We start from the raw sequence: 10301 nt of genomic DNA, 5'->3' as shown, positions 1-10301 counted from the left end.
AGTCCTCATCAAGCGTGCCACCGTAATACTGTCCTTGACTAACAATGCCACCCCTCCCCCTCTTTTACCACCTTCCCTGAGCTTATTGAAATATCTAAACACCGGCACCTGCAACAACCATTCATTTCCCTGCTTTATCCATGTCTCCGAAATGGCCACAACATCGAAGTCCCAGGTACCAATCCATGCCGCAAGTTCACCCACCTTATTCCGGATGCTCCTGGCATTGAAGAAGACACACTTTAAACCACCTTCCTGCCTGCCGGTACACTCCTGCAACTTTGAAACCTTACTCATGACCTCACTACTCTCAACCTCCTGTACACTGGAGCTACAATTCAGGTTCCCAAGCCCCTGCTGAACTAGTTTAAACCCTCCCGAAGAGCATTAGCAAATTTTCCCCCCAGGATATTGGTACCCCTCTGGTCCAGGTGTCGGCCATCCTGTTTGTAGAGGTCCCACTGACCCCAGAATGAGCCCCAATTATCCAGAAATCTGAAACCCTCCCTCCTGCACCATCCCTGTAGCCACGTGTTCAACTCCTGTCTCTCCCGATTCCTCATCTCGCTATCACATGGCACGGGTAACAGCTCAGAGATAATAACTGTTTGTCCTAGATCTAAGTTTCCACCCTAGCTCCCTGAATTCCTGCCTTACATCCCTATCCCTTTTCTGCCTTGCTGAGCACACGGACGTATGCAAATTTCCCCAAAACAGCCAATCAGCAGCTCGGCTCTACTGCCCTCTGCTGGATGCTTGTCTTCACATACCCTCTAAATCTATCTTTTACTCTCGTTCTATGCTTCTAACTTTTTTTTCCATGCGGCCATCAGACGTTTGAATGGATCTACCTCGTATTAAGTTGATCTTTTCTCGACACCCTAGCTATGATTGTAACATTTCATTCTGCAGTCTCGCCTTCCTTCGTTATGTACGGTATGCCTTGACTGTTTCGCATGCAAGAAACAATACTTTTCACCATATACTAATGCATGTGACAATAATAAATCAAATCAAACTAAATCAAAGTATGAATGTGTGCATGCATGTGTGTGTGTATCTGCGTGTGTATGCATATCTGTGTGTGTTAGTGTGTATGCATGTCAGCATTTCTGTCACCCTCAATCTTTTATATTAAAGGGAATATTAGTCATGTCTATGCAACCTGACGCCCAGCTTTCATTCTGTTGAATCTGAGCTCTGATCCCTGTAGAGCCAACATAACCTTCCCGAGATGCAGTGTCCAAGACTGAACCCAGCTATTCAGACGTATTTCATATGACCAAAGCTTCCACCTCATTGCGTTCCAGCTCATGTGAGATAAAGACCAACATTCCATTCGCCAGTTATGATCCCTTTTTGTACCTGTCCACTAGTTTTTAATGATTTGTGTACTTGGATTGATAAATCTCCTTGCTCATTCGTTTATTTTAATTTCATTTTAATGACTCCAATGTGGATGAACTCCCCTTTCTCCGCAAAGAGCTTTATTTAGATCATGGAATTTACAGTGCAGAAGGAGGCCATTCGGCCCATCGAGTCTGCACCGGCTCTTGGAAAGAGCACCCTACCCAAGCCCACACCCCAGTAACCCCACCCAACACTAAGGGCAATTTTGTACACTAAGGACAATTTAGCGTGGCCAATTCATCTAACCTGCACATCTTTGGAATGTTGGAGGAAACCGGAGCACCCGAAGGAAATCCACGCACACACGGGGAGAACGTGCAGACTCCACACAGACAGTGACCCAAGCCGGGAATCGAACCTGGGACCCTGGAGCTGTGAAGCAATTGTGCTAACACTACCGTGCTGCAGTTAATCTCACCAAGGTCCCTTTGCACCTTCCTCCTCTCAACTGCACTGCTTTACTGTCCCTGTCATCTTCGTGTTAACAGCAAACGTGGATGAACAACTATTCATACCATCAAGTCATTAATAAATATGGTGAAAAGTTAAGGTTGAGCCACAGATTCTTGGGAAACGCCTCTTGTCACGTCCCCCCAATCTGTGTACTGTCTCCGAACCAATTCCCAGCGCTATTCAGAAGGCTACTTCCAAATCCACACCGATTTCGCTGATAATCGTTGAGTACAATTACATAGAACATAGAACGATACAGCGCAGTACAGGCCCTTCGGCCCACGATGTTGCACCGAAACAAAAGCCGTCTAACCTACACTATGCCATTATCATCCATATGCTTATCCAATAAACTTTTAAATGCCCTCAATGTTGGCATTATGTTCACTACTGTTGCAGGTAGGGAATTCCACGGCCTCACCACTCTTTGCGTAAAGAACCTACCTCTGACCTCTGTCCTATATCGATTACCCCTCAGTTTAAAGCTATGTCCCCTCGTGCCAGCCATTTCCATCCGCGGGAGAAGGCTCTCACTGTCCACCCTATCTAACCCCCTGATCATTTTGTATGCCTCTATTAAGTCTCCTCTTAACCTTCTTCTCTCCAACGAAAACAACCTCAAGTCCATCAGCCTTTCCTCATAAGATTTTCCCTCCATACCAGGCAACATCCTGGTAAATCTCCTCTGCACCCGCTCCAAAGCCTCCACGTCCTTCCTATAATGCGGTGACCAGAACTGTACGCAATACTCCAAATGCGGCCGTACCAGAGTTTTGTACAGCTGCAACATGACATCATGACTCCGGAACTCAATCCCTCTACCAATAAAGGCCAACACTCCGTAGGCCTTCTTCACAACCCTATCAACCTGGGTGGCAACTTTCAGGGATCTATGTACATGGACACCTAGATCCCTCTGCTCATCCACACTTCCAAGAACTTCACCATTAGCCAAATATTCCGCATTCCTGTTATTCCTTCCAAAGTGAATCACCTCACACTTCTCTACATTAAACTCCATTTGCCACCTCTCAGCCCAGCTCTGCAGCTTATCTATGTCCCTCTGTAACTTGCTACTTCCTTCCACACTGTCGACAACACCACCGACTTTAGTGTCGTCTGCAAATTTACTCACCCACCCTTCTGCGCCCTCCTCTAGGTCATTGATAAAAATGACAAACAGCAACGGCCCCAGAACAGATCCTTGTGGTACGCCACTCGTAACTGAACTCCATTCTGAACATTTCCCATCAACCACCACCCTCTGTCTTCTTTCAGCTAGCCAATTTCTGATCCACATCTCTAAATCACCCTCAATCCCCAGCCTCCGTATTTTCTGCAATAGCCTACCGTGGGGAACCTTATCAAACGCTTTACTGAAATCCATATACACCACATCAACTGCTCTACCCTCGTCTACCTGTTCAGTCACCTTCTCAAAGAACTCGATAAGGTTTGTGAGGCATGACCTACCCTTCACAAAGCCATGCTGACTATCCCTGATCATATTATTCCTATCTAGATGATTATAAATCTTGTCTCTTATAATCCCCTCCAAGACTTTACCCACTACAGACGTGAGGCTCACCGGTCTATAGTTGCCGGGGTTGTCTCTACTCCCCTTTTTGAACAAAGGGACCACATTTGCTATCCTCTGGCACTATTCCTGTAGCCAATGATGACATAACAATCAAAGCCAAAGGTCCAGCAATCTCTTCCCTGGCCTCCCAGAGAATCCTAGGATAAATCCCATCAGGCCCCGGGGACTTATCTATTTTCAGCCTGTCCAGAATTGCCAACACCTCTTCCCTACGTACCTCAATGCCATCTATTCTAATAGCCTGGGTCTCAGCATTCTCCTCCACAACATTATCTTTTTCCTGAGTGAATACTGACGAAAAATATTCATTTAGTATCTCGCCTATCTCTTCAGACTCCACACACAACTTCCCATCCCTGTCCTGGACTGGCCCTACTCTTACCCTAGTCATTCGCTTATTCCTGACATACCTATAGAAAGCTTTTGGGTTTTCCTTGATCCTACCTGCCAAATACTTCTCATGTCCCCTCCTTGCTCATCTTCGCTCTCTCTTTAGATCCTTCCTCGCTACCTTGTAACTATCCATCGCCCCAACTGAAACTTCACACCTCATCTTCACATAGGCCTCCTTCTTCCTCTTAACAAGAGATTCCACTTCTTTGGTAAACCACGGTTAGAATCATAGAATCATAGAAGTTTACAGCATGCAAACAGGCCCTTCGGCCCAACCAGTCCATGCCGCCCAGTTTTTTTACCATTAAGCTAGTCCCAATTGCCCGCACTTGGCCCATAACCCTCTATACCCATCTTACCCATGTAACCATCTAAATGCTTTTTAAAAGACACAATTGTACCCGCTTCTACTACTACCTCTGGCAGCCCATTCCAGACACTCACTACCCTCTGAGTGAAGAAATTGCCCCTCTGGGCCCTTCTGAATCTCTCCCCTCTCACCTTAAACCTATGCCCTCTAGTTTTAGACTCCCCTACCTTCGGGAAAAGATGTTGACTATCTACCTTATCTATGCCCCTCATTATTTTATAGACCTCTATAAGATCACCCCTAAGCCTCCTACGCTCCAGGGAAAAAAGTCCCAGTCTATCCAGCCTCTCCTTATAACTCAAACCATCAAGTCCCGGCAACATCCTAGTAAATCTTTTCTGCACTCTTTCTAGTTTAATAATATCCTTTCTATAATAGGGTGACCAGAACTGCACACAGTATTCCAAGTGTGGCCGTACCAATGTCTTGTACAACTTCAACAAGACGTCCCAACTCCTATATTCAATGTTCTGACCAATGAAACCAAGCATGCCGAATGCCTTCTTCACCACCCTGTCCACCTGCGACTCCACCTTCAAGGAGCTATGAACCTGTACTCCTAGATCTCTTTATTCTATAACTCTCCCCAACGCCATACCATTAACTGAGTAGGTCCTGGCCTGATTCGATCTGCCAAAATGCATCACCTCACATTTATCTAAATTAAACTCCATCTGCCATTCGTCGGCCCACTGGCCTAATTGATCAAGATCCCGTTGCAATCCTAGATAACCTTCTTCACTATCCACTATGCCACCAATCTTGGTGTCATCTGCAAACTTACTAACCATGCCTCCTAAATTCTCATCCAAATCATTAATATAAATCACAAATAACAGTGGACCCAGCACCGATCCCTGAGGCACACCACTGGTCACAGGCCTCCAGTTTGAAAAACAACCCTCTACCACCACCCTCTGCCTTCTGTCGTCCAGCCAATTTTGAATCCAATTGGCAACCTCACCCTGGATCCCGTGAGCTTTAACCTTCTGCAACAACCTACCATGCGGTACCTTGTCAAAGGCTTTGCTAAAGTCCATGTAGACAACGTCTACTGCACTACCCTCATCTACCTTCTTGGTCACTCCCTCAAAAAACTCAATCAAATTTGTGAGACATGATTTTCCACGCACAAAGCCATGCTGACTGCCCCGAATCAGTCCTTGCCTCTCTAAATGCTTGTAGATCCTGTCTCTCAGAATACCTTCTAGCAACTTACCTACTACAAACGTTAGGCTCACCGGTCTGTAGTTCCCAGGCTTTTCCCTGCTGCCCTTCTTAAACAAGGGCACAACATTCGCCACTCTCCAATCTTCAGGCACCTCACCTGTGGCTGCAGATGATTCAAATATCTCGGTTAGGGGACCCGCAATTTCCTCCCTAGCCTCCCACAACATCCTGGGATACATTTCATCAGGTCCCGGGGATTTATCTACCTTGATGCGCTTTAAGACTTCCAGCACCTCCTCCTCTGTAATATGCACACTTCTCAAGACATCACTATTTATTTCCCTTAGTTTCCTAACATCCATGCCTTTCTCCACCGTGAATACCGATGAGAAATATTCATTCAGGATCTCACCCAACTCTTGTGGCTCTGCACATAGATGCCCTTGTTGATCCTTAAGAGGCCCTACTCTGTCCCTAGTTACTCTTTTCCCCTTTATGTATCTGTAGAATCTCTTTGGATTCTCCCTTGCATTATTTGCCAAAGCAATTTCATGTCCCCTTTTTGCCCTCCTGATTTCCCTCTTAACTCTATTTCGACAATCTCTATACTCTTCAAGGGATCTACTTGATCCCAGTTGCTTATGTACGTCATATGCCTCCTTCTTCTTTTTGACCAGAGTCTCAATATCTCGAGTCATCCAGGGTTCCCTACTTCTACCAGCCTTGCCCTTCACTCTAAAGGGAATGTGCTTACCCTGCACCCTGGTTAACACATTTTTAAAAGCCTCCCATTTACCAGCCGTCCCTTTGTCTGCCAATAGTCTCCCCCAATCTACCTCTGCAAGTTCCTGTCTGATACCATCAAAATTGGCCTTGCCCCAATTAAGAATTTTAACTCTTGGGCCAGACCTATCATTCTCCATAGCTATCTTAAAACTAATGGAATTATGGTCACTTGTCCCAAAGTGATCCCTCACTAGCACTTCTATCACTTGCCCTTCCTTATTTCCCAAGACGAGGTCAAGTTTTGCCCCCTCTCTAGTCGGTCCATCCACATACTGAATGAGAAATTCCTCCTGAATACACTCAACAAATTTCCCTCCATCCAAGCCCCTAATGCTATGGCTGTCCCAGTCAATGTTGGGAAAATTAAAGTCCCCTACTACTACCACCCTATTATTCTTGCAGCTATCTGTAATCTCCTTACATATTTGCTCCTCAAATTTCGCGCTGACTATTTGGGGGCCTGTAGTACAGTCCTACCAAGGTGATCTCTCCCTTCTTATTTTTCAGTTCCACCCATATAGACTCAGTGGGCGAACCCTCGGATATATCCCCTCTAAGTACTGCCGTGATGTTCTCCCTAATCAAAAACGCCACTCCCCCTCCTCTCTTACCTCCTGTTCTATCCTTTCTATAGCATCTGTAGCCCGGAACATTGAGCTGCCAGTCCTGCCCCTCCCTTAGCCATGTTTCAGTCATAGCTATAATATCCCAGTCCCATGTGCCCGTCCATGCCCTGAGTTCATCCGCTTTGCCCGTCAGGCCCCTTGCATTGAAATAAATGCAGTTTAATGTAGCCCTTCCTTGCTCTCTGCCCTGCTTTCTCTGGTCATGCTTTACACACTCTCCCTTCCTGCCTTTTGTTTCTGTCCCCACTGACTTCTTACATCGGTTCCCATCCCCCTGGCACATTAGTTTAAACCCTCCCCAACTGCACTAGCAAACACCCCCCCCGAGAACATTGGTTCCGGTCCCACCCAGATGCAGACCGTCCGATTTGTACAGGTCCCACCTCCCCCAGAATCGGTCCCAATGTCCCAGGAATTTGAAACCCTCCCTCTTGCACCATCTCTCAAGCCACGTATTCATCCTAGCTATCCTGTCATTCCTACTCTGACTATCACGTGGCACTGGTAGCAATCCTGAGATTACTACCTTTGAGGTCCTACTTTTTAGTTTAACTCCTAACTCCCTAAATTCAGCTTGTAGGACCTCATCCCGTTTTTTACCTATATCGTTGGTGCCTATATGCACCACGACAGCTGGCTGTTCACCCTCCCCCTCCAGAATGCCCTGCAGCCGCTCCGAGACATCCTTGACCCTTGCACCAGGGAGGCAACATACCAACCTGGATTCTCGTTTGCGTCCGCAGAAACGCCTGTCTATTCCCCTTACGATTGAATCCCCTATCACTATAGCTCTGCCACTCTTTTTCCCGCCCTTCTGTGCAGCAGAGCCAGCCACGGTGCCATGAACCTGGCTGCTGCCACCTTCCCCTGGTGAGCCATCTCCCCCAACAGTTTCCAAAACGGTAAATCTGTTTTGGAGGGAAATGACCGCAGGGGATCCCTGCACTGCCTTCCTACTCTTCCTCTGTCTGTTGGTCACCCTTTCCCTATCTGCCTCAGTAATTTTAATCTGCGGTGTGACCAACTCACTGAATGTGCTTTCCACAACTTCCTCAGCATCGCGGATGCTCCAAAGTGAGTCCATCCGCAGCTCCAGAGCCGTCAAGCGGTCTAACAGGAGCTGCAGTTGGACACACTTCTTGCAGATGAAGGAGTCAGGGACACCAGAAGGGTCCCTGACTTGCCACATCTCACAAGAGGAGCATGACACGGGTCTGAGCTCTCCTGCCATGACTTAAACCTGAAGTTAAATTTGAACTACACTACACAACTAGGAGAAAGTCAAAGAGAGAGAAATCACTTACCAGTTACAAGCCAAACACTTACCTGCTGGCTGTGATGTAATTGCTCCAGAGACTCCCTCACAGGTCTGCTTCTCTGCACCTCCTTCAGGTGAGCACCAAATTCCCTTAACTAGTTAATTACTTTACTTAATTAACTTGATTTTTTTTTTTTTTTTGTCACTCACCTCTTAACCGAACTCAGCCTTACCCAAACTCAGATACACTCTGTTTGCCTTCAGCACTCTGTTTCTATAGGCACTTCAGCCACACCCTTTGTATCCTTCCTGATTTACAGTCAGCCAATAGGCCTGCTCCCAAAACTGATCTCTCTCCCAAACAGCTGACCTGCAAGGTAAGGAAGTTGTTAAGCAGTACTTACCTCACCCACAGCGCGCCCTTTTAAACTGTCCCCTCTGCCTCGCAGCTCCCGCGCTTTTTGAAACTCCCGCGCTGTTTCCAAGGTCCTGGCTCCCTCTCTCTCCCGAACAGCTGACCTGCAAGGTAAGGAAGTTGTTAGGCAGTACTTACCTCACCCACAGCGCGCCCTTTTAAACTGTCCCCTCTGCCTCGCAGCTCCCGCGCTTTTTGAAACTCCCGCGCTGTTTCCAAGGTCCTGGCTCCCTCTCTCTCCCGAACAGCTGACCTGCAAGGTAAGGAAGTTGTTAAGCAGTACTTACCTCACCCACAGCGCGCCCTTTTAAACTGTCCCCTCTGCCTCGCAGCTCCCGCGCTTTTTGAAACTCCCGCGCTGTTTCCAAGGTCCTGGCTCCCTCTCTCTCCCGAACAGCTGACCTGCAAGGTAAGGAAGTTGTTAGGCAGTACTTACCTCAACCACAGCGCGCCCTTTTAAACTGTCCCCTCTGCCTCGCAGCTCCCGCGCTTTTTGAAACTCCCGCGCTGTTTCCAAGGTCCTGGCTCCCTCTCTCTCCCGAACAGCTGACCTGCAAGGTAAGGAAGTTGTTAAGCAGTACTTACCTCACCCACAGCGCGCCCTTTTAAACTGTCCCCTCTGCCTCGCAGCTCCCGCGCTTTTTGAAACTCCCGCGCTGTTTCCAAGGTCCTGGCTCCCTCTCTCTCCCGAACAGCTGACCTGCAAGGTAAGGAAGTTGTTAGGCAGTACTTACCTCACCCACAGCGCGCCCTTTTAAACTGTCCCCTCTGCCTCGCAGCTCCCGCGCTTTTTGAAACTCCCGCGCTGTTTCCAAGGTCCTGGCTCCCTCTCTCTCCCGAACAGCTGACCTGCAAGGTAAGGAAGTTGTTAGGCAGTACTTACCTCAACCACAGCGCGCCCTTTTAAACTGTCCCCTCTGCCTCGCAGCTCCCGCGCTTTTTGAAACTCCCGCGCTGTTTCCAAGGTCCTGGCTCCCTCTCTCTCCCGAACAGCTGACCTGCAAGGTAAGGAAGTTGTTAAGCAGTACTTACCTCACCCACAGCGCGCCCTTTTAAACTGTCCCCTCTGCCTCGCAGCTCCCGCGCTTTTTGAAACTCCCGCGCTGTTTCCAAGGTCCTGGCTCCCTCTCTCTCCCGAACAGCTGACCTGCAAGGTAAGGAAGTTGTTAGGCAGTACTTACCTCACCCACAGCGCGCCCTTTTAAACTGTCCCCTCTGCCTCGCAGCTCCCGCGCTTTTTGAAACTCCCGCGCTGTTTCCAAGGTCCTGGCTCCCTCTCTCTCCCGAACAGCTGACCTGCAAGGTAAGGAAGTTGTTAGGCAGTACTTACCTCAACCACAGCGCGCCCTTTTAAACTGTCCCCTCTGCCTCGCAGCTCCCGCGCTTTTTGAAACTCCCGCGCTGTTTCCAAGGTCCTGGCTCCCTCTCTCTCCCGAACAGCTGACCTGCAAGGTAAGGAAGTTGTTAAGCAGTACTTACCTCACCCACAGCGCGCCCTTTTAAACTGTCCCCTCTGCCTCGCAGCTCCCGCGCTTTTTGAAACTCCCGCGCTGTTTCCAAGGTCCTGGCTCCCTCTCTCTCCCGAACAGCTGACCTGCAAGGTAAGGAAGTTGTTAGGCAGTTCCCTCGCTCTACGCCTTCCTCCCTGCCTGACCAGTACGTACTTATCAAGAACATGCAGTAGCTGTTCCTTGAACAAGCTCCACTTATCCAGTGTGCCCAACACTTGCAGCCTACTTCTCCAACCTATCCCCCCCAAGTCACGTCTAATGGCATCATAATTGCCCTTCCCCCAGCTATAACTCTTGCCCTGCGGTGTA

This window comes from Scyliorhinus torazame, chromosome 10 (assembly GCF_047496885.1).
Source record: "Scyliorhinus torazame isolate Kashiwa2021f chromosome 10, sScyTor2.1, whole genome shotgun sequence".
NCBI classification, from domain to species: domain Eukaryota; kingdom Metazoa; phylum Chordata; class Chondrichthyes; order Carcharhiniformes; family Scyliorhinidae; genus Scyliorhinus; species Scyliorhinus torazame.
The sequence above is the reverse complement of the archived record's forward strand: the minus strand, read 5'-3'. Positions refer to the sequence as shown.